This window comes from Rhodnius prolixus, unplaced genomic scaffold, assembly GCF_049639745.1.
Source record: "Rhodnius prolixus isolate KJV_2025 unplaced genomic scaffold, Rpr scaffold_9, whole genome shotgun sequence".
Lineage (NCBI taxonomy): Eukaryota > Metazoa > Arthropoda > Insecta > Hemiptera > Reduviidae > Rhodnius > Rhodnius prolixus.
In genome coordinates this window covers 4,887,752-4,914,073 of record NW_027411604.1, presented here as the reverse complement: position 1 = coordinate 4,914,073, position 26,322 = coordinate 4,887,752, and the positions used below count along the sequence as shown (strand labels likewise).

The 26,322-nt window shown below is 37.3% G+C and overlaps 1 protein-coding gene across 3 annotated transcripts in view; it reads left to right on the top strand.

Annotated features, from left to right (window-relative positions):
- Positions 1-26,322, top strand: part of LOC141454773 (uncharacterized) — a 309,424-nt gene that overhangs the window by 19,493 nt on the left and 263,609 nt on the right. For all 3 annotated transcript variants that reach the window (XM_074129359.1, XM_074129358.1, XM_074129357.1), the window contains one exon: positions 5,600-5,642. The gene's annotated coding sequence lies outside the window, so the exon portion shown is untranslated. The remainder of the gene's footprint in view (positions 1-5,599; positions 5,643-26,322) is intronic.

The following is a 26,322-nucleotide window of genomic DNA, read 5'->3' as shown; positions in this document are numbered from 1 at the left end:
TGGAAGTGCCTTTCGCTAGAAGGCGCGGCTGACCAGAGCTAAAGTAGAGTTAGCCTTCTCTACGATCTGGAAGTGAGGCCAACGGTTGTTGGCTCCACGCGCTGTGGTTCTTTGGCGGCCAAGCGGGGGAGTGCCCGGGGTGGCACTTCTCCCACGGAGAGGCCTAGCACATCAGCCTCCCCGGGGTGGTGACATCCTTCTCTTGTAAAACGACCTTGTGCTTGCATAGGGGGTCTGGTATATCCGAATGGATAGGAACGGACCTTAAAGTACCCCTACACTTGCACAGGAACGGGTAAAACGGGAAAGAATGTCCGGTGATGGACAGTGTTATCTGTAACGAGAGAACACTGTCCGGAGGCCGGCAGTGCACTGACGAAAAAAGCTCCGGGTGCCAATAACCTCAGGATGTTGACGCGCCTTAAATCATTAAAATAAATAAGAATCAGATATGGGGCTGGATTTTTTTAGGTTTAACCAGTTTAACTGTTTCGACCTTGTTGGAAAATGTGCCCTCCTACGAGCCAATTCTTTTAGGAGGGTCTTAACTTCCAACTACCAAGTAGGTAGATCATGAGCGGAGGCGGAAGTACATACCTTACTAATACCGAATTGAGTTTTCCATAATTTGTGATTTACTCGCTAAAAGGCTATGTGTGCGTATTTACATCAGATTTTTTATTTCAAAAAATGCATTTGGGAAAACTAAATTCAGAAAATTTGACGAGATCACATTTTCCATCTTAATAGAAGAAAAAGGAAGACAAGAAAGCAGAGAAATATTAATTTTTTATACTTTTTTTTCACTCATTTTCATTCAATTTCCATTTTTTCCGGCCCTCCCCTAAAATCATCTAAAAGAATTCTAAAGAATAAATATAATAATAATAAAGGAAATAAAAGTAAAAAAGAAGAAAAGAAAAGAAAAGAGAATGAATAAGAAATGGAAATGTCTTGTGAGTGGATGATAAGACTGTTAATGGATTGAAATGAACAAGAAGGCAGAAAGGAGCTCAATATTCAGGCGTGCAGATATTGGTAAGAAAACTCTAAAATACGAGAGAGAGAGTGACAAGAAGAAGAAAAAGAAGAACTTACGAAGGACAACTCTAAACCCTATAATTGAAGGGTAGGGGGAGAAGGAAACCCTACTTATAAGAAATTCAATACATCATGTCGCCCATTTTCAATAATTTTTACAAATGGTGGGGGCGTACTGAAATCATTATAATATTTCAGCCCTTTAACACTAATGTTCAAAAGGATAGAAAAAGAAAAAAAAAGAGGGAGGTTACTAAACTGTTTTAGGTCTTTGCAGAAAAATAGCTGCATTTTCTTCTTTTTTTTTTATCGTAATTTTTAAAATTCAAATTTTTGCAATTTTCATTAATATATTTATTGATTACATGAACTTACTATGACAGGGGTCAGGGGTGTCAAATTCAATTTAAATCTCGGGCCAATTAAGTGCTACAGGCAAGTATCAAGCGGGTCACAACATACAGTACAACCTCGATTAACCGGGATCATGTTGAGTCATCATAAGAACACCTGGATCGGCGCCGAAACAAAAGTTAATTTTCGGTGGCGACAGGAAAATTTTTTTGGTCTTCCTATGTAACATAATTGTAGGCGTGGCAGTAACTCTTTTATGACCTGATGTTCTTGAAGGGTCGTTATGTATGTATGTACGTAAAAACCCAAAAATATGGTGCAATTAGTACTGAATTTCTTGGGATTGGAGTTGATCTCTGGGACGAAACGGCTTTTTAATTTTTATATTTTCACATAGGCCTCTTACTGATGAGTCTACCTATGCACCCGTATAATACATACTTATATACATACGTACATTCATAGGTACAAATGTACTATGTAATACTGTGTATTCGGTTTAACCGGGATTTCAGTTTTCCGTGGTGGGTATAGCTGGAGGTCAGCCCGGTTAATCGAGGTTGTACTCTATTTACAAATCTTGTTAAATCTGTATTCTGAAGTGAGGGATTCAGGAATGTGGACAAGATAATTAAAACACTTTATAAAACTAAAAATTAAACTGCTTTTTTTACCGGAAACTTGGCCGGCGCTTTCCTCGTTCTAGTTTTCCAGCATCTGGATGCAGAGACTGAGAACAGACAATCTTCATTAAGGCAGACAGACGTTTATCTAGTCTCAATCTTGATCTGTTTGCCTTTTTATTTAATTTCATGCACAGGAAATAGTTGCTCACACAAGGACGTACTCCAAAAATTTGTACAGTAAACATTTTTGGATATTTCTCACCTAAATGAGAATTAAAACTGTCCGGTAGGACAGTTGTATAAGGGTAGATCGTCAAAAACTGCACGAAAAGGCGTACCGTTGAAAAACACCCCAACTATGACAATTTTTTTCTCTTTTTCTATGAAATATAAAATTCCCAAATTTTCTTTAAAATAAAGGGCAAACCTTCCTTTATATCTGTAGTTTTTTTTTGCAACGGTATAAATTAAATATATTTCGAAAAATACGTTTCTGAAAATGAGAAAAATCAGCATTTTCAGGAAAAAGTTTTTGTTCTTGTTCTTCTTGTTCTTCTTCTTCTTGTTACCTTTTTTTGTAAACAACGTAGCGCCTAAACGCGTGAACCGATTTTCATGAATGAGGTGTCATTCGATTTGGAATTTTATGTAGATGTGCCTTTTGGGGATCACGTATATTTTGGGTATTCCTGCTTCTTCTTTTAAAAAGCGGAATCATTCTAAAATTCCACTGAGAGTGGCAGGACATATGGCTTCCAAATGTCACCGGAACTAAGTCAGCACGTTTATAAAGACTTCAGTAAATTTTAACATGTTTTTGTGTGAAAGAAAACTTGGGAGATGGTGAGCTAAAGTTTGACTGGGAAATATTCGATTCAAAGAGAAAACGATAGAAGATGGTCGACTAGACTACGTAGTGAAGGGTCTAGTAATTGGATAAGTGCTTAATTGGTTTCGTACATAATACTGAAATGGAGCTTTATAAGGGTACCTTTACGTACTTTTACTCCCACAGGAAACATTTCAGAAAACATTTTCCAAATAAAAGTTGTAAATCAACATGTTTTGAATTAGTTTTCCGAAGCGAGCCTAAAGTAATTAATTCGTTTTTAGCACTTTTTCAGAAAATCTGGAAAAATTATGGAAAAAAAAAGTCGCCTAATAAAATAGTAATTCCTGTTATAGGATTTTGAGTACCCGCCTGAACTACACGGTATTGAACTGTGGGGTTCAACGAAACGCTCCAATCTTCACAGAATTCAATCTCTTCAGTCTAAAATTCTCCGCACTATCGTTAACGCTTTACATTTCAAATCTAACTATCCACACAGATCTAGAAATTCCCGTTTGTAGGTCCAGATTGGCAGGAAATCACCTATAAAAGTTTTCATCCAGAACTTGCACTCTCATTCCAATCCTCTTGTCCGCCATTTATCATCTCATCACCATCCAGATCATCCTCCCAGGCGATTAAAATGTCAGTAGTCTCGCGATTTTCTCTCTTCTGAAGAGAGTAGCTAATCCTGGGAGACGACTTAGGAAGTGTTATCACTGGGTAACTTCACCCCTCAGTTAGTGAGTTTGTAGCGGTGTCAGTTATTGTCATTGTTACTTATAGCGTGGCTAGCGCTGGTGTAACTTAACAAATAAATTAATTAAACAAAAAGATTTTGAGTGCTACGTAGAGTCCATAATTTCCTGCCACCACCTTCCTGCGATTTGCGATACTTTGTTCGGACGTACGTTTAAAAAAAATAAATAAAAACTATGATACTGAAAGAACCTTAAAAACGTGTATTTCCGAATGTTAACTCTGAATAGAAAACCCGCATGATTTCCATGCTTTCCACTTTGTGAAAAGAGAAAAGAAAAAATTTATTGGTAAAAGAAAAAGAAAAAGGAGAGAATAAATGTGAATATGCAAGCCAACAACACACTCATTGATGGAAACTTACCAGCAACGTGCGTAATAACGGAAGTTAAAGTAATGTGTACCCCCTACATACGTTCGCATAAACGGAAGAACTTTTTTTTGGGCGGGCGGTAGAATATAGTTGTCCCAAGCGACTGTAACAGATAGTGGAAGAGGCTGTCTTCTAGTTTCCGGTAGGCTTTTTTTGGGGGGGGGGGATGGCGCGGGGACTTTGGAAAAAGTTACAAACTTAGAAGCTGACTAGCTTAACTCCTCTTCTCCTCTTCAGATCGTGCTATTTACTTTCAAACCACTTTCAAGTTATTGAAACCTTCAGACCCCCCTTTCCCTCTTCCCCGATGGAGGGGGGACTGATTTCCATGGGTACCCACATTGTATTTTTGTTTCTGTGTAAGAAAAGAAAAAAGTCGACCTCTGGGTTTTCTTCGACTCATAAACATTGTATCTGTCCTCGTTCTTTTATTTTTTCCTACTTTGTAATCATTTTCAGACAGGCGAATATTCCCTTAAGTCTTTGCAAATATCCTGTTGTCCTAAAAAGTTGTCTTTCTTTTTTTTTTTTTAGTTTGTTTCTACATCCGTTGTCTGAATTTGGATGAATCTATTAGTTTTTCCTCCACTTCCAACTCCCAGTTGGTTTTTTATTTTCCTCTTGGTGGAAATTACACGAAGTTTTTTTAGTTTTTCTCCTACTATTCTAATAAAGGAAGTATTGCGTTTTTACTAATTTCAGAGTGAGTTTTACCGGAAAGGCATAGTTTGAAGTTCCCTTGAATGAGAAGTTCTTTCTTTATTCATTATTATTATTTGCCTCTCCCTAATCATAGTGGAGCCGCGAGCAAAGCGACGATGATAGCGAAGAGCAAAGCGGCGATAACAAACACACAAGTTAACCGTATGGGACCGCGCATAGTGGGGAGCAAAGCGAAGATAGAGCAACGCTACCAAGAGAGAGAGAGTAGAGCAACGTGTTGTGACATGTTTAAATTTCTTCGCTCTCATCGCGCCTCAATTTTCAAAGGTTAAAATGGATATTGCTGCATTTATTGGTGTAGTTTTTTTAAAGGAACCTCTGTGAGACCAAAAGGATCTTCTACATCACAACCGATTTGTGTTGGATAAGAAATGGGACCAGGATTAATGGGGTTAACATTGAAATTCGCCCTTTTCTTGATTAACGTGCTTCAAAACACTGTATAGTATGTAATCAAATGTTGAAACAGACATTCGAAAATACGCATGAAACTTGCCAGGTTGTTCCCGAAGTTGTTGGTACAAGTGATGGAATGAATTCACCATGTTCATATCTAGTCCTGTTTATATCAAAGAACACTGCAGCTCCTGCTACTAAGCTGCTGTAAATACCAAATTTTCAAGCAAGAATTTTCGTATAGAAATAATTCCTCTCCATCATGTCTCGTCGACTAAACTCGGTCACTATGTGCATGGCGACTCTTTGCTCGCTGCTTGTCGGTCCCTTTGATCTGAAGCAACTATCATCGCCGCTCCACTATGTTTCCAGCCTTAGAGAGCTCTTTTAGCATCTGATAGCCTAATTCAATGTTATCACAATTTAGCATTGACTTAAATGAGAAGCGTCCATTTCTTCCTGTTTAATAATTTTTTGTATTCTTATGTTTTCCAGGAAGGCTGCGCAGGCACTAGTTAAAGGACACAAGGAAGCTCCGGTGAGTCCATTAATTTTAATTAAAAAAATTATGGAATATGAACAGTTTGCCAAAATGCGTTATTTGTTTTTTTTTCCCTCTCTTTTGAAGAGCAGTTCTTCGGAGAACTGTACAAGAAGTCCTAGGGATTTTCAAAGTGGATGACATTGGCACTTAGGCCGATTCCGGTTTGTGGGAGGCCTACTCGATGGGCATTCGATGCATAAAAAGTTACTAAATTTAATTGCTAATGAATGCATCCGCTTAGTGCTTATATAATTGCATACAATCATACAATTTAATTTTAAACTTACAGTTGGTAACAATGAAATAAATCGCTCGAACTAGCTCATAAATTGCGAAGTCACCAGTGTTTTTTGTTTTTGTTTTTGGTTTGTTATTGTCTCAAAATGTTCTCGATTGAGTGAGAGAAATTTTGAGTATTAATGGGAACGCTGAAAACTTTAAATTCATCCGATTTGAACAGCCTATTTCTTGGTAATTCTTCTCTTCTTAAGGCTTACTTCAGGCTAATTTGTTCTTTCTTTGTATTTGACCTAAGCTGATCATTACAGAAATACATTTTTTTTTTATATCTATGCTTAAAAAGAAATTGTTTACTACTTTTGAAAACTGCAGTAAGATTAAGAGTTGAAAAAACAGAACGAAGTTTCTAGTAGTCGATAATAGGTTCCGCGTGTTGTTGCGGAACACTAACATCTTTCAGTAGATCCCAGTAAACCCAAAGAGAACAGAAACTAATAAGACAGTTATAGTAAACAAAGAGTATACAGCTTGCGCACCACCAAGAATGTGGCACAAACGATCCAGAAGTGTGGGTAGAAACCTTTTGTGGCCTACTACATTACATACATATGTTCACATATGTTGCGACGCCCTTATACAACCTTTTGTTCCCAATTAAGTTTACATTCAACCATAACTATTACACCATCATGCGGGCACCTTTTGGGATTTAATTTCTTACAGCCAGAGACAGTATGGTTTCTTGTACATTCTGAAAAGTTATTCTATTAAGTTATTTTATGTGTAATATTGCTTTTTAAATTAATAATATGGAAATTAGTAGTCTTTCTATGTAGACACTTAGTATTAATTCTGTTTTAATTTAAAATTATATTGCTAAAGTTTCTTTACTTACTTACACTCTCAATAATATTTTAGTAGTTGTAAGTTTAGTAATCTAACATTTAGAAAGTTAGGCGCCACGGAAGCTGAGAGGTTAGAGGCTAGACCCGCATAGCTAAGATGTATTGCGCTATATTCCCCGTTCTATACCTTTAATGGTTATTATAAGAAATTTACAGTAAAGTATGTTTGCTAGTCGCCACGGTAGCCGAGCGGTTAGAGGCTGGACCCGCAAAGCTAAGATGTATTGCGGTACTAGGCTATATTCCCCGGTCTATACCTTTAATGGTTAATATGAGAAATTTGCAGTAAAGTATGTTTGCTAGTCGCCACGGTAGCCGAGCGGTTAGATGCTAGACCCGCAAAGCTAAGATGTATTGCGGTACTAGGCTATATTCCCCGGTCTATACCTTTAATGGTTAATATGAGAAATTTACAGTAAAGTATGTTTGCTAGTCGCCACAGTAGCCGAGCGGTTAGAGGCTAGACCCGCAAAGCTAAGATGTATTGCGGTACTAGGCTATATTCCCCAGTCTATACCTTTAATGGTTAATATGAGAAATTTACAGTAAAGTATGTTTGCTAGTCGCCACGGTAGCCGAGCGGTTAGAGGCTAGACCCGCAAAACTAAGATGTATTGCGCTATATTCCCCGGTCTATACCTTTAATGGTTAATACGAGAAATTAGCAGTAAAGTATGTTTGCTAGTCGCCACGGTAGCCGAGCGGTTAGAGGCTGGACCCGCAAAGCTAAGATGTATTGCGGTACTAGGCTATATTCCCCGGTCTATACCTTTAATGGTTAATATGAGAAATTTGCAGTAAAGTATGTTTGCTAGTCGCCACAGTAGCCGAGCGGTTAGAGGCTAGACCCGCAAAGCTAAGATGTATTGCGGTACTAGGCTATATTCCCCAGTCTATACCTTTAATGGTTAATATGAGAAATTTACAGTAAAGTATGTTTGCTAGTCACCACGGTAGCCGAGCGGTTAGAGGCTAGACCCGCAAAGCTAAGATGTATTGCGCTATATTCCCTGGTGTATACCTTTAATGGTTAATACGAGAAATTAGCAGTAAAGTATGTTTGCTAGTCGCCACGGTAGCCGAGCGGTTAGAGGCTGGACCCGCAAAGCTAAGATGTATTGCGGTACTAGGCTATATTCCCCGGTCTATACCTTTAATGTTAATATGAGAAATTTGCAGTAATGTATGTTTGCTAGTCGCCACAGTAGCCGAGCGGTTAGAGGCTAGACCCGCAAAGCTAAGATGTATTGCGGTACTAGGCTATATTCCCCAGTCTATACCTTTAATGGTTAATATGAGAAATTTACAGTAAAGTATGTTTGCTAGTCACCACGGTAGCCGAGCGGTTAGAGGCTAGACCCGCAAAGCTAAGATGTATTGCGGTACTAGGCTATATTCCCCGGTCTATACCTTTAATGGTTAATATGAGAAATTTGCAGTAAAGTATGTTTGCTAGTCGCCACGGTAGCCGAGCGGTTAGAGGCTGGACCCGCAAAGCTAAGATGTATTGCGGTACTAGGCTATATTCCCCGGTCTATAACTTTAATGGTTAATATGAGAAATTTGCAGTAAAGTATGTTTGCTAGTCGCCACGGTAGCCGAGCGGTTAGAGGCTAGACATTCAGAGGCTGGCCTGCTTGAGTACGACGGGTGCCATGATGACTACCCCCACTGCGGCCTTGGAGGTCCTGTTAAACCTTCCACCACTCCACATTCACGTCCAAGGCGTGGCAAGAGCAGTTGTGGCACGACTACAACAGGGACAAGCGCCCATTTATCCCAGGCATACGGGGAAATATCAAGACCTATGGGAGGAGCTGGAGGCGGACCCGATTTTGGGCCTGCCTACGGACATAATGACTCCTAGGCATGACTTCCAAAAACCCTTCAAAGTCCTGATTTTAGACAGAGGGGCATGGAAGAATGGGCCGCCAATTACAGGCGAATCTATGTGGTACACGGACGGGTCTAAGATGGATGACGGAGTGGGAGCCGGCGTGTACGGGGCTCATCCGAGATGTAATATCTCGGTGAGCCTGGGAAGGCTAGCTACGGTCTTTCAGGCGGAGCTAGTCGCGATTATTATCTGCGCTACCGAAATAAGAAGGCGGGGAGTGTATAACTCCAGAGTTGTCATTTATTCGGACAGCCAGGCTGCTCTGCGGGCAATTGACTCGTGGGAGATCAGCTCAAGGCTGGTGTGGGACTGCCTAGGTGCACTGAAGGAAATCAGTAGCCATAATAAGGTCTTCCTGGTTTGGGTACCTGGGCACTCGGGTCACAGAGGCAATGAGGCGGCGTACCGCCTGGCCCGGGAGGGTTCAATGAGAGCGCTTATCGGGCCGGAGCCGTTCTGCGGTGTCTCAAGATGCCTCAGGAGCACATCCATTAAGCTATGGATGCAGGACCGATCAAGGGAATGGTGGGTCAAAACTCCAGGCCAGAGACAGGCGAAAAAGTTTATCCATAGCTACTCGCCCAAGCTAACTGCAGAACTACTCCAACTAGGCCGGGTGGCCATAAGGATAGCAGTTGGCATTCTCACTGGCCATTGTAGACTAAATAAGCACATGCATCGCATGGGCCTGGCAACGGATAGCCTGTGTAGGTTTTGTCAGGAAGAAGAGGAGACGGCACTGCATGTGGTATGTCAGTGCGAGGGGCTGGTCTGGCTAAGGTACCGCCTCTTTGGCAAAGAGAAGCTGGTGCCAACAAGCCTCAGCCAGGGCCCTCTCTCGGACCTATTAAGGCTTTTAAGGCAAGCAGAACTCGAGAGGGTGCTCTGATGGCAGGTGCTCTGATCGACCACCTGGGAGCCCCCCCCCAATTCCACAGTTTGGTTAAGGACAGGATAGGGAGAGGGTCTTCAACTAGGGGGATGCCACAATAGATCCTTGGGGTGTCGCGGTGGCGTAGGCTGAATAGCCAATTCCCCCGATGGAATCTAATCTAATCTAGAGGCTAGACCCGCATAGCTAAGATGTATTGCGCTATATTCCCCGTTCTATACCTTTAATGGTTATTATAAGAAATTTACAGTAAAGTATGTTTCCTAGTTGCCTCCGTCCACGACACTTGTTTGGTAGTTGGCCTGAAAAGAAAACGGACACAATTTACGCAAACCACTTAAATCAATCAGAGTCACCGGTATTTAACAACCCAAAGATGATACCTACTTGAAGGAAAGTAATACGTACGGATATCTAAGAATGAATACGATTATACAAATAGAAAGCTATTCGCCAAAACATTATAAACGACCAAATTTACTTATAAGCTCGGAGTCATGCCTTTACAGAGCTGAGCAAACCTTACCAAGTCGCTTAAATAATTTAAATGAAAACATAATTGTAATAATTTTCTTGACTAGTGGTTGAATGTAAAGATTTTTTCAACTAAAGTTATTGCCGTAAAAAAAGGAAAAGGGAAAGAAATGCTAACTACGTCACAAATATAATTATAGTTAACTAAGATGAATATCTTAAAAAAAGCTAAGTGATTCATTTTAGTTATATATTTTTTCCCCCATATTGATTCTCGTTTCCATAAGGAAGGTTATTTCAATTTATCATTAAAAGGGAGCGTGCTGATATCTTAACGAAAAAAAGAAAAAAGCAAAGGAGATTAACTAGGGGTTGTGAGGGAAACGCGAATCCATCAAGGTACTAATTGATTTTACATGAGTGACGTAACATGCAATCACCGTTGATGAATTTTTATACTTACCATTATCTCTTGTTAAAAATAAAAAAGTTTTAGTTATTATAATAATAATCTAGAATATAAAATAGAATATGCAATAAATTAGAATATAAAAGCTACTAATATTTACATAATATTGTAATTATAATTTAATTTTAATTATGTCTAAAAAGTCCATTGGTTTTTTTTTTTTTAAATTGATTATCAGGTAAAAATACGAAACTAATGGAACAGCGTAATTTCCAATTTTTCGAAAATCTAAATTTTTATCGATTTAAATCTAAATCGATATAAGAAAATCCAAATCCGTTAAATCTCCACCGATTTCTCGAGTTAAATTAAAGTGTCAAGCCATTTTTAATGCGCACTCTTTTCCGGCTATAATTATTATTCCTAGTATAAATTTACATGGAAATAAATGTATAATTAGGTATCTTTAATTAATACAATGTTTTCCATGTTGCCATGCATACCTGGATTATGTATATGGATGTATATTTGGTATGTATATATGTGATGTTATACATTTATTAATGTATATGGGAGTTGAAAATTGGACTGAATTATATTAGGATTATCAGTTTAAAATTTTCGGTGATAATTAACACTGTATATACATTGAATGTAATGTCAACAGGTTGCTTGTTTTAATGTAAACTGAAAATAATTTACTAGATAAATATATGAGGCTTTGTCAAAATCAGCTGTATATTCAATTCTATTTAAATTAAAAAATTACGTGTAAATATTTGATTAGTCTTTATAAATAATAAATTTGGAAATTAAAATGATAATTTTCCTCTTTAGAACATTGTATTTTCTTTTCTGAACGTGTTATTACAATCGTTTAGATTTTCCATTTAATTTTTCCCGTGGAAATGCATGTTTTGAACTTTTCTTTTAGTCCAAAAAGGTGATTTTTTTTACTACAAATTGATTTTGTGGCCCAAATTTGATATTTGGTTTAGGTACAGTCGACAATCTCAATTTTGGGACAAATCGATTTTTTCTTTTTTTCAAACTTTTTACTTCAGGCGGCTTTACGTCCTACTAAGTAATTAGGTGTCCTTGAACGTCTAGCCAGCCTCTGAATGTCTAGCCTCTAACCGCTCGGCTACCGTGGCGACTAGCAAACATACTTTACTGCAAATTTCTCATATTAACCATTAAAGGTATAGACCGGAGAATGTAGCCTAGTACCGCAATACATCTTAGCTTTGCGGATCTAGCCTCTAACTGCTCGGCTACCGTGGCGACTAGCAAACATACTTTACTGCAAATTTCTCATATTAACCATTAAAGGTATAGACCGGGGAATATAGTCTAGTACCGCAATACATCTTAGCTTTGCGGGTCTAGCGTCTAACCGCTCGGCTATCGTGGTGGCTAGCAAACATACTTTACTGCAAATTTCTCATATTAAGCATTAAAGGTGTAGACCGTAGAATGTAGCCTAGTACCGCAATGCATCTTAGCTTTATGGGTCTAGCCCCTAACCGCTCCGCTACCGTGGCGTCTTCCATTTTCAAACGTGGTTCATTTTTTTGGCGAAAAAGTGGTACCATAACTTTTATTTATCACTTTTTTTGCCGTAAAAATTTGATTAACGGCGCTAATGGAGAGTTGATGGGGCTTTTTCTCTTTAAATTGCACTTCGGTGAATGGTGTTAAATAAAATTCAAGCATCCAAACTTGCCAGAAATTTGGTTTTCTTTCATGTCCAGATTAGGTTAAGCACAATCACTTTTAACTTGTAAGGAAGGATTAACACCAAGTCGCATCGGATATTCCCGAATCCATTAATTTAGTTGAAACTTACAACAGTATTCTAAAAATTATTTAATTCATGCCTCCCTGAATACGAAAGCTGCTATTGAAATTTTGCATTTAATAAAAAAATTGAGAATTATAATTAAATATGTAATCAATAGGCCTCTCTTAAGAACAAAAAAATTGTTTCTGTAAACGGAAGTTAGGTAGAGCTTTCAGTGATGACATGATATGAATGGTAATTCTTCCGTTGCGTGCTCCTTTATTGTAGCTTACAGTTTATAATTGAAAATCACGTGTACCAACTTTGCATCACTTTAAGCTATTATAGTTATTAAATTTTCAAATTTATCAGAATAAATGAATCATAAAAATTAAATTTCAAAAGCTAGGTTTTTACACGTCTTCCTGTTATTGTGATTCACAAAGTTTTTGCTTAAATTTTGAAATTTATTTTCCTTAATTAAGGCTTAATTTTGAACCCTTCAAAGTACCCATTTGTGCATCTATCGCATCTCTCTTTTCGCATCAACTGCATCTTACAGTTCACTTCTCACTCACACTCTCTCTCCCACACAATGCATCATCTGGGAGAACCACTAGCTCATCCCTGTATCCAAGCAATCAACAACAACGAAAAAAGGGGGGGCTAAGTAGTGCCTACTTATCCATATCTCGAGATACCATTCTTAGGCTGTGGTCCATAAGAAAAAACGGACTTTTGCATAAACAAATATTTACAGATAAAGAAGATTATATCCTTTACTTTAAAGAAAATTTGAGAATTGAGGGAAACTGGAAAAAGATTTCAAAGTAGGATATTTTTCAACATTATGCTACTTTTTTCCGATAAACGCTTATACAACTGCACTTCCGGACACTTTTAATAAACGATAAATATCAACTACTTTTAAAGGGGGAAACGATTTGATTATAAATCTAAGGAAATGTTTTCGTTTCATAGCCAAGGACAATCTAGGGTTACTATTTGTTGGAGCAAAACCATTAGTTGGACTAATTATTTTAATTAGGGCTAATGGTCTGAGTTAATTGCTATTAGGTTAATTTAACCCATTAAATTAATCATAGGAAGTGGACTAATTCGATTTGGTTCTGAATAATATTAATTTAATCGAAATTTCGATTAAAGTCGATAGCAAAAAAAAAAAGATCGAACATCTAAATCGAGCACGTTATCTCTGTGCGTTTATATATAAGATTGGCTATCTATCTAGTGTGTCCTAGATTGTATGTGGGACCTTATCCCTGAAGAGAATGGGAGACTAGTTAGTTGAGAACTTGACGGGATATTAGTGTGGGTGAATAGGAGGGTTGTACTCTGATTACCATGTTGATTGCGGGGTCACTTGGGACTTGCCTCTAGAGCCCTATTCTTGACAACACCCCCCTCCCCGCTCTATACGAGAGACAAGACTCTAACTTACCCTCATCATCATCAACATATGAGTCTGCTAACTTTAATGAATACTAAGCCGTGTGAATACTTGTAGTAAATTACTACCTCCTTTTGTTTCTATTTTTTTTACTTTTTTTTGGGTAAGTAAGGGAGAATTTGATCTAGAATAGGAGAGAATCGCGTGAATTTGATCGCGTAGTTTTTGATTTCGCTTCTTGTACCGGGAAATATCAGTTTAAAGCGACAACGAGTCCGGAAAAAAAAGTCCCAGTTCGAGAAACAGTCGTTGTTTTTTCTTTATGGTGAGTTAAATCGATACAAATAATTGATGATGTCTGCAAAATATATTATATATCAAACAAACATCAAGATATATTATACATACTCGTATATATATTGTACGTCAAAGTCTGCGTTATAAATGCAATGCGTAGAAAGGAATATGGTACAGACTTAGTTTATTTCCATTGTATATTGGCTGGTTCGGCAGCGTACATCTTCCCCTTCCCACGGGAGAATGTAATCTTAACTGAAGTTAACGCGTTTTCTCCAATCCAATCCTTACTGCCAGTTGGAAAAAACCATTGTTGGCGCTTTTCCTCATTTCAAGTTGATTCAATGGATGGAAAGAAAACTCTAGACAGATCCACTAGAGCAGATTAACTTTAGTCGAATTGGGAGAAGAAAATTCTTGAAATAGCCTATTTTTTTTTTAAATCAATTTTCTGTAGATTTATAAAGCATTGCTTTTAGCAATATTACTTCCGGTTACAGTTGTTCATAAGAGGAAATCAAGTAAAATTTTTTTTTTCAAGTTCCAAGTTTTGTCAGAATTAAATGTGCACAGCCTCTAGGATTTAAAAATTTAGTCTTCAGAAAAGTGAGCCCCGTTTTTTCTCAATATTGTGGCCAGGTTGTCCTCAACCATCTTCAGCATCCACAAGTAATGTGTTAACCATTGGGGAAACCAGAGAACTGGCTTCACTCTCTTCTCAAAATGAGCGAATCTTTTAGGCTACAGGTTGTGAGTATGCTCCAAAATAAATGATAATAAATAATTACACTAGGATGGGCTGAGTGTGATCCCATGGACAGAGATGAGTCCATGACTGAGTCCATGAACAGACAAGACAGAAGACACGCCAACCCTGTAATGTAAAATATTACTTAGTAAATTAGCCCTGAAGATGACCTAGTCCCTAGGTCGAAAGCTCGGCATAATACAAAAATATATAATGACTGAAACTGGCAGTTAATTTTTCATCCTATTGAAAGTATGAATCAGCCACCAAAAACAATGAACAGTAACACCAAAATAAAACTCCTTAATAAAATTGATCCTGAGAGACACACATTGCACTGCAGGCATTGCCTTAAGGTTTTCAGGAAGTCTAGTGTTGATAATGAGGGGGATTGACATGGAATGGAAAGACTACGAGTGGGTATTTTAAGTTTCTGGAGGATGCTGGTATTACAAAATCTGAAACGACAGGAAAAAACAGGGGGAGGGTAAGATTGGATAAGGAGAGCAAATCAGGAGGTTGGCTAGATGAATTTAGATTGGGATGGCTGGTTATTTCGGGAATTTAGAAGATATAGGAGCTGAGTATTTTTCCAGTAGTGTTGTAGCAAAACTATATTAACATAGTATAGTTGGTTCTATTACCTAATTGAGGCGCTCAGCGCAATACTGGCCCAACTACACTGAAGTACTTATTTGGAAAAAGTAGATTTGAAAGTTTGATGAAAATCTGTATTTATTTTTATGGCGGTGATTTTTCAAGTAAATTCCAAAACTTTATCATATATTGCAGTGTAGGTACCTAGTTTTCACTTATGCATTAAATTGGTACATTAAAACAAACAATTCTTGCTAGTACATGTGGGTAGGGACACGATTGCAATATCCGGTTTCAGTTGATTTGGAAAAATATGTGGGATAGGCTAATATTATAATGCTATAAATCCGGTAATATAAGAAGATAATACGTTCCATTCTTTATGAATACTTTTCACATCTTATCCACTTCCTTCTTCTTCATTAAAACTTCCCAGTAATAAACCAGGGTCTTCTGTTGCTGCACTTCTTTTCTTTTAATGTTATTAATGTTCTGACTTCCACATTGATCATTGTACAAAAGTTTGCTTGTCTTTACAAATGCCTTTATATAGTGCAAGATGCAAGACCCTATTTCTTGAGGACCCCTTGAAGCCTTCATCCCAGACATACATAAGAGCATCCTGGTTATTGAGATTGATTATGTCTTTTATAATATCTAGCATATACCCACAGAGAGAACCGGTATAGACCAAGTTTTCAATAGATCAAACGCTATAACTGTAACATCATTTTCTGGTTTTTCCTACATCAGCATCGGCCTTAATTCCAGCTCTGGCCAGACTCAGCTTTTCTTAAATGAAGTTCTTTTTGAACTTTGCAATGCCTCTAGTTGCCTTCCAGATGCTGTGATTTTCTTCTGTGCAATAAGATACTTTCCATGTCATCTGTTGAGTAGACTGAGAAGGTGATCTACACTCATAGATTAGCATATATGGTGAGTGCAAACATGTTGATATCTCAGTTTTCACATTTTTGTGGGTAGGGCCACTATTGCGCTGAGCGTTCCTTAATTATCCTTAGTTAAAAGATAAAAGAACCCGATGCCTAATTATTGTTTGAATTTTCTTAAATTTTCATTATTTATTTTTTATCTGCATAGTCCATTTTCTAAAAGTTATTATTATAAGGAAAGGAATAAACTTAATTAACTTTTCCTTTTTTATGGCTCGAGGAAAAATTGAAAATACAATTTATTTTCCAGTTTTCTGTTAATTCCTTATTCTTTTCTTTTCTTTTTAAATTTTGTCTGGATCAAAGTTTTACAAAAAAGTATTTTTCAGAAAACAGTTTTTATCTAATTGAACCATTTGAAAAGCGAAAAATTTTGTTTAAAAATAACTCCATTGTGCTATTCTCTTTTCTAGATTTTATTTCAAGTAGAACAGTTATTTATTTATTTTTATTTTTTGGACAGACGAGGAGGAAGTGGACAAAGAAAAAGTCAAAGAGCGATCCTAAATCTTATTCTTTCGTAATTAAAATTTCTGATTTCTCATTTTGTTCTGTTTGATGAGAAAAAGGTCAAAGTTTAGCCCCAGTTAGCTCTGATTGCTTCTCTAGTTTCAGGGAAACTCTAGTTAGCTCTAGGAGCTTCTTTGGGGGAACTAGTTACCATGCATCGTTGTTGGAGGGGGAGTATATCCCCCTTTCTGGAAACCATTTAGTCCAGATTAATTTTGTAGAATCTTTTCTAGAATATTTAGATTAAGGCATTTGAGTGGAACTGTTGACTCTTTACAACCATTTAGTAGAACTTTCTAAGATAACTTCCCTAGAGTTAGTTAGTTAGTTAGTTAGTTAGTCTTAAGAGTTAGTTTTCTCTAAGAATGATCTTATCTGGCAAAATAGTGAATTAATAGTTTATAGTGTGTTTGGCTGAAATACCCACATCAACGCTAAAATCCGGAAGAACCATATTTTCACTTCCGGACGGCATAAATTCACTTTTTTTTAAAAAGTTATTTATTAAAAAATTTACAACTGCAAAATTAGCACCTAGTAGATATGATGAAGGGAAGAAATCAGCACAAGAGTGGAGCAGTTGTCCACTGACATCCCTCCGAGATATTGTCAAGCTGTGAGCAATGAGAAATATGCCGGCAGTAGATTGTGAACGTGATAGGGGAATAGTGAAGAACTTGAGATGAGCGAGATGCGAGTAATTAGCAAGGTAATAGAGCTGAGTGAGAATAGTGACTGAACGAGTTCAGAGAGGGATATTTACATAATTTACAAAGGAAAAATTATACTTGTTCATTCTTTTTGGTGACTGATTCATAGTTTCAATAGGATGAAAAATAATTGCCATTTCAGTCGAGTAAAATTTATTATGCCGAGCTTACAACCTAGGGTCTTGGTCATCTTCAGGGCTAATTGACAATGTAATATTTCACATCATTAAAGAGTTGGTGGGTCTTCTGTCTTTTCTGTTCATGAACTGAGTGAAGACATACACGGATTTGAATCCTAGCTGCTGGCCCTCAGGATTTTTCTCTCTCTTCCCAGACGTTTTTTTTTTTTTTTTGTTTTCTTTTTTTGGCATTGGCTTCCGCCATACAGCCAGCATCGTCTAGGTGCTTATCACTAGAATATCACTTACTCTCCGTTCTTACCTACAAATACATTCGCTTCACACATTCATCATTCTACTATATCCTGCTATTTACATAAACTACTGCTAATGGATGGAGCAGCACTCTGTGCTCCTGCCATCCTTCTCGCTTAACCAAAATTAAAATCACGTAATCCTTCTCTAAGCATTTTGTTCCATTCATTCTAATTCGGCTATAGCTTCTAAATACATTCATATTTCATTGCTAGCTCTGCTATCGACTTAAGCACATAACTGTTGGTGGAGAATATAATGTCTTCGTAGCGAAATGGTGCATCTAAATACCTGTATATATCGTCAAACATTCGTTTCCTTTCTACCACATAACGTGGACATATCATTATTACATGTTTGAAATCTTCCTCCTCATTGCAATCTACGCAAAGAGGAGAGGACCTTTTGTTGATCCTGTGTAGATACGATCCGCACACCGCGTGGTTCGCTCTCAGCCTGCTTATTGTCGTAACAACCCATTTATTAGTGCCAGTTCCCTTAAACCATGGTTGTCTAGGTAACTGATCTGCCATAGTTTTATAGAATCTACCTTTATCACCATTATTGTAATCTGTCTGCCATTTTTGTAGTGCTGCTTTTGCAATTATACCCTTGATATCGGTGTGTGGTAATTTATAATTAGCCATTTCCCCACTATTGGTGGCTTCCTTTGCAAGTGTATCAACAATTTCATTCTCTTTTATACCACAATGACCTCTTACCCACAAAAAATTAATGCAGACTCCCTTCTCTTTAAAAATGGCAATAGTTTCTACAATCTCTGCGATAATGTGATTCATTCCTGCAGACTGGTTGTGTATATGTGATAATTTACACAACGCACTCTGGCTGTCACTAATAATGGTATATTTTTTCTCCGACAACGAATAAAATATATTTTAAAGCCGTTAAAATAGCAATTAGCTCCGCTGTGTAGATGGACGCCTCATCTTCTAATTTAATTATCGTAAAATAGTTCCGAACCGGATCATACACAGCACTTCCGACTTTATTATTGATTTTGGACCCATCTGTAAATAAACGATATGAGCCCGGATAATGGGAAGAAATGTAATCTTCGAAGGCCGCAGTTCTCATCTTTTCCGGTACCTTTATCAAGTCGAAGGAAGTGTTAACACTTAATTCGCTCAATAAATGTTCGTATTTTAAGTTGTACACATCTAACTTATTATTCGAATATACCTTATCTCTAAAGGTAGAGATTCTAATAAAACTTTCTGTGTAAATGGGGCCTTTCTTTTTTGTCCAATATTTGTGAGTGAGGACTTCGGTATTTAATTGGCTTATTTTGTTATAAATTATTCGGTTCGTGGCTAATTTTTTTAAGACATATCGATCGGACAGTACTTCTATTCTATAAGCGAGCGGTAATTCGCCAGCCTCCGCGTACATTACGTCCACAGGTGTGCTGTTCAAGAATCCGAGACACAATCTGATACATTTATTTTGTAATACGTGAAGGGGTCGCATAACATACTTGCAGGCCTGACCGTACAGAACACACCCGTAATCCAGTACCGCTCTTATTGTGGCCCTGTAGAACATTAGGGACACCTCCGGGTCCGCCCCCCACTTCCTATGGGAAAAGGCTCGTAGTGTGTTGAAGTACTTTTCTATTTTTAGTTCCACGGTTTCGATGTGTTTTTTCCAATTAAGTACTTTGTCCATTGTCAACCCTAAGAATTTTGCGGACATTTGGCATGGAAATTTCCAGTTCGCCAGTACCATCTCACCGGAGAGGCCCAATCTCCTCTTTCTAGTAAATGGGCAGAGAACTGATTTTGGTTCTGACAGCGACAGCCCGTTCAGAAGTGTCCAGGATTTTAGGTTTACCATAACTTCTTCAAGCGCTTTTTTGCAATCCTCAGAAGTTTTTTGTGTTGTGTAGATGCACACGTCGTCGGCGTATTGTAGCATTTTAACATTTTCGACCAACACTGTCTCTATATCCGCTACATACATAGAGTACAGGATTGGGCTTAAAATGCTTCCTTGCGGTAAGCCTATCTGGGTCAGCTGGGGGCCTTCCAGAAGGTTGTTTATTTTTAAGAAGATCTGTCTGTTTGATATTAGTTCGATAATATTCCTAATAAATTTACCCGGCAATTTAAATTTTTCTAACTTTTTTGCTAGTATAGGTATTTGAACCGAGTCATAAGCAGCGGTAAAATCTAAAAACAATGCTAATGTTATTTTATTGGTCGTGAAACCCAACTGAATGTCGGTAACGAGCTCAGTCTGACTATCCTGTACCGATCTGCCTTTCCTAAACCCGCATTGGCTATTCGGAAGTAAACCTTTTGACTCCAGCCACCATTCCAACCTGTTTTTCACCATCCTTTCGAACGTCTTCATGACGCAAGAAGACAGCGAAATTGGTCGATATGACTCACATTGGTCCCTATTTTTATTTCTCTTCAATATCGGACTTATTAAATAATTTTTCCACTGTTGTGGGTATTCACCTTTACTCCACATTTCGTTATACAATTGTAACAGCCTGTATTTAGCCGCTAAGGGAAGGTGAAAAATCATTGCGTAATGTATTTGATCCATTCCTGGGGCCGTATTCGTGTGGTTTTTGATAGCTCTTTTAAACTCATTGATGGTAAACGGTTTTAATAGCGTATGTTTATCATTATTATTGCCCATTAATTCTATTTTATTTTGTGTAAAAGGGGGAGCTAATTTGTTTATAAAATCGTTGGACCAGTCACCTTTAACTATTGGAATGTAACTATTTGGTGGGGTCATTAAAGATTTGATTTTTTTCCATATTAGCCTTATTGGAGTATTTTTGTTCAAATTTTCACAAAAATTCCTCCAATGTTTCGTTTTGCTTTCTTTAATAATTAATTTCGTCTTAGCAGTTTGTTTTTTATATTCTATATAATTGTCGTAGTTAGGATTCAACTTATATTTTCTAAATGCATCTTTCCTACTTGCTACACTGGCTTTACATTTCTCGTCCCACCAGCATTTACTACGCGAGGTTACCCGTGGATTTAATTTAGGTATAGCTTTTCCATTTACAATATTTAAAGCATTTATGAAACTGTCATAATCTTCTACACTGGAAATAGCCTCATCTAACCTATTTTGGAACGTCGGCCAATCGGCTTTCTTTAAATTCCATGTCCGGAAATTCTGTCGACAAATACATTCTAAGCATTTTTCATTCGTTTCTATAATAATGGGAAAGTGATTTGAGCCCATTGTATCATCCATTACGGACCAGGAAAATTTTGAAGCAATTTGTGCGGTGCAAATCGTAATATCTAAGGCCGAATTATTTTTTTGTTTTAAATTATTCAATAAAGTGGGCGCTCCGTCATTCAAATAAACTAAATTGTTATCTTGTATTGCTTCTAATAGATAGCGACCCTTAGACTCAGTGTAACTAGAGCCAAACGCTTGGCTGTGTACATTGAAGTCACCAGCAACCACAAAGGGAGGGGATATACTCTGAAAGAGTGAATTCCATTCGCGATATGTTATTTTATTCTCCGGGTTGTTGTATATCGAAATTACCGACAATTCATCCTTAAAAAATGGAATTTTAACGCCCACAGTCATCAGCTTATTTATTTTGTACAAATTGGTAATTTCTTTAAAAGGGATATCATTTTTAATTAGTATCGCTGTACCGCCCTTTCCGTCCATTCTGTCGTTTCTCACTATATTAAAATGTGTAAATTTTATAATTGACTTTGGCTTAAACCAAGTTTCGCTTAATATAGCTACATTTATTTTTTCATCGCCTAGACAGATTTCCAAGCTGCCTTTGTTGGAAACGGCTGATCTTGCGTTCCATTGTAGTATTTTTATTTTATTCATGTGTTGTAAATGAAAGTATACTAAGTAAAACTATGAGATATTATATACACTGTACAGTTAAAAAGTATTTGTTACTTAATAACAGAACCAATTGGAAATTTACATTGCCTCGTTCAAACTTATCACTTTATCTTTGATTAGTAATCTCAGTTTGTCGTCAGGTATTTTTAATTCTATTCCATTTATACTCTTTAAAATGGAGTATACCGCTTCATATAATATATCTAAATGGGGATCCTGTTGAAGGGATTTCGCAGTTTTCATTACCTCTGAGGGGCGGTATGGGTTTTGAGGAATTAATCCTCCTGGTGTACTTTTACTCGTACCCGGTTGAATTAATAGGTCGTTAATCAATTTTTTATCGAAATTAGGGGACACCTCAAACCTATTTCTTTTGGTTTTCCTCTTATAAGAGATGGTAGACGCGAATGGCCTATTATCGTTACCTACGAGTTTATTTAGTAAGGGGAATTCTTTTAGACTATCTAAAGTGGGGGCTTGTTTTTCCGCTAAGGCGGCAAACGAGTTACTGGATAGCAATCTTCTTGCGTCCAAGTATGAGATATTCTTCTCGCCCATTAATTGCTTTAAAGTTTTCTCTTTCTTATATTGGGGACACATATTCACGTTAGTTGCCAAATGGCTAGCACTGCCGCAATTCACACACTTAGGTGTGTTATCTTTACATTGAGATGCTTCATGATTCTCCCCACATTTCCCACATCTTACATTCCCTTTACATTGGTCTTTAAAGTGACCAAATCGTAAACACTGTTTACATTGTATAACATTTTGAACGTAATTGTGCACTTCGCATCTTACGTAATGTATATAAACGTATTGTGGTAACTGCTGTCCCCTAACCGAGAACAAAACCGATCGAGTGGGAACGAATTTTGTTTCTTTCGTATCCCTGTCTATCACTTTTCGCTTTAATCTTCTGATTTCTATTAGCTGGTATTCAGCCCCTAATGGGCCCCTCATAACCTCCTTTATCTCCTCTTCTGTCAGATCCGTGTCTACATCCCTAATTACTCCCCTTCTCTGCAATAAATATCTGGGTATGTATACTCGGAACCCCTTTTCCTTTAGAATTGCGGAACTCACTAATCTGTTGGCCGCTACCCCATTGTTCATCTCAACTCTCATTCTATTTACGCCGAGCTTTTTAATTCCGTCGATACTTTTGGCAATGTCCATGTGTTTTTCGTATAATAGTTTCCCAACTGACATTGGGTGCACCCTCGAAAGCCCCTTTTTGTCCTTGTTAGTGCTTTCCACTATAACATAAAAGGGTCCTAAATCCGTACTTTGATATGCCATATTTGTGTATCCATTTGTACTTTTGTTCGCCTTGGTGTAAATTTGGTCATCACTTACCTTGTTTGCTTCTTGGTTGGTGCTTACCTCAGTCAGTTCCATAGCTACCTTCACATCCGGTTGGCGCAACATGCTTCTAGTGGTAGGGACCAGTCCACTCTCCGTCCCTTTACGCTTTCCAGCCACGTTCACCACCTTCTTAGCTGACTTAGTAGGCATATTTGAGATTTTTATTAATATTTTTGAATTTTCAAAAAACGCTTTGTTATAGTTGCTAGTGTTTCCGTTCCCAGACGTTTTTTTTTCTTACAACTTACTGTTCGGTGATGGACAGTGAATGTATGTAACGAGAGAAAACTGTCCGGAGGCCGGTAAGTGCACACTGAAAGAAGCTCCGGGTGCTTATAATCTCAAATTTTGACGCACCTTAAGACGCCCCACGGCACCGCAGCCAAAAGTGGCTTGTTGTTCCTACCCCTTTTGAGTCTAGTAGACGAAACCTCCCCTTCTAAAAAAGTTTTAGGACTTTCCCTACCAGTACCTTCAGCGCTACAATCTCCTTTGGCCTCAAAGTTCCAAAGATGTCGTAGCACCGCAGCCGCTCAATTGTAACGCAATCGAACAGCAAGTAAGAGGCCGTTTCCTCCTCATCCTGACACAATCAGTACACAACTGTTCCCAGCTGATAAGTCCCCCCCCCCTCCTTGTACAGATGCTTTCTGAACCTACCCAAGCCCCTATGAATAGGCCTGTAATCAGAATAATCTGATTTCTGCCCAAACACAAGGTCTCTTTGGCTCTTTGTCTTACACAGACAAGGCATCATAGTCTTGCTGTGTTTAACCCCAAGGACACATCATCCCTCCAGATCCAATCTCTAAGAGTCGCACGAGCCTTAAACCTTAAATGACGCACCTTAAATTAGAAACAAAACGAAAATTCTCTTACTGCAGCAAGGAAACTAGAAAGCTTTACACCAGATTTTATTTGTCATTAAAATTGAATTAGTTAAATATATTAACAACATTTTATGCTCAGAAAAGTGCGCCATAGTCAATTTTTACTTAATATTCAAATTACTTGCCATTCATTAATTAAAATAATACTTAAATAAATTTCGAAAAAAGAAAAAGATAAACCGTTTCGTTGATTAATAATTAAGATAAGCGTTTTTATTAATATTATGTACCAAAGAACTTGAAAGTAACCGCTTATTACGCATAACTGTTATCATTTATATGTTTATGGATTATAAAGTGAATTTAAGGGCGCTGAAATTTATTTTACGGGGCAGTTTTGCACCACTTTAGTTTTAACTGTTTAGCAGTTATTATCTCTTTAATAAAGAAAAGTGTGTATAATTAATTTTCACTATACAATATTTTTTTTTGTGGTCATAATTAATTATTTCTATTTTTTTACATTATCTCAACACCACAAACAGGAAGTAGTGAAATTGTGTAAGTTTTCACACAGTATTGTAGCCGAAAGGGGATATACGTACGTCACAAGGAAAAGTTATTGTACAAATTAGTGGTGATGTCCCATTTCCCTTTTTATTGAAATTATTTACCAGTTTTTCCCGAAGATTTCCTTGAAAATACGATCCATCAATTTCTTTTTTATTAAACTTGGTGCCAATCCAGTGTAATGTACCGTCTCATAACCCATCACTTGATCGTAAAACGGAACTATGGTATCCAGAGTATGTAGGAAATAGTAACGCGATCAAATCAAATTTTCTAAGTGATCTCATGTTAAAATTTAGTTTAATAAACAGTGATGACACTATTTAAAGGAAACCCTAACCAACCCCCTCCCCCAAGATATGCCCTTAATCAAATATTTAGGAGGAAATGAATAAGAGGAAATAAATTAGGAATAAATGTCCTGTGAAAACGTGAAAGAGAATATCTACACGATAACGAATTCTTTCTCTAACTAGTAAGAGAAAGCAATAAGTTGATCGATTAACGGATAAAGTCGATTTCTTTCCTCAATTGCACAGCTGATACTTGACAGGCAGTTCTAATTTCATTTCTTCCCACACCATTTCAAGGCCCACCAGGAAAACTTGGAATTGGATAATGCACTTAAAAGTCCCCTGTCAACAATCCATTAATATTTCACAATCACTATAAGTGTATAGTGGTTACCATTTCATCTAAAATAATAACCAAAAAAGCATGTTATACTATATTTGTAGTAACCATAGTTTTGAGTTAGCTTGACGTGTGGTAAGGCGGCGGCCGACGGGGATGGTTTAAGGAAAACTGCGCTATGTTAGGAGCGAGGGCGTTCGGTCGAGAAGATGATTATGGAAGCTGTGGTGCATATGTATCACATCTGTCAGCTACTTTGCCTCCCTACTGAAATTAATTAGCTAATGGAAGCAACTAAGTAATAACGGTAAGTTATAACTTGGTGTAGGCTAAATTGTTAGCTAGAAACTTGGCACTTCCTTCGATGTCGTCATCTTCGTGTGCGTGAGTAAAACTCTCACAAATATCCTCTCCAACTCACACATGGAATCAGGCAATTATATTTGTCATTATCATTATCGTTATGATAATGTTTTAAACCAGTGTAATAAACTTTAGTTTTATTACTTTAATAAAATTATAATTTAATTTTTCAAAACTTAATTTCAGTCCTGTAGCCTAGCCTGACCCAGTTATTACGCTATAACCGAGAACTCTATACACATATTTAAATTTCCTTTATCACATTGAATAACGCACATACACACCAGTTTAAACTTCCGCCACACATGCAGCAAGTGTATTGCATGAAGGAAACATACAGGGTGATCCATTTAAAACGCACCAATCGCTAATAACATTTTAGGAAAGCGGAATTTCGAAAAAACCCACGAAGTAAACTATTTGTATTTTTTGGTCTAGTTTTCAAATTTTCCACCCCCGATGCTGTATCTTCATTTTTAGCGGAGTTACGGCCAAAAACCCGATTGGGTTGTTATAAGGACCACTAGTTTTGACCATGATTATGAAAACTACATAAAAAACTGTGAAAAATGACGTTAATCCCGTTTTGATATCTCTAATATTAGTAGACATATTTAAGATCTAAGTTACAATTTTATCTATTCGTGAACGGTTTTCAATATTAACGTTTTGGGAGGTCCTCTGACTTTAAAAAAATGTTATCTGTGACGCAAAGAACAAAAATAATAATAATTGAAGATTTTAAAACATGTAGTGTAATGTAATGGTTAT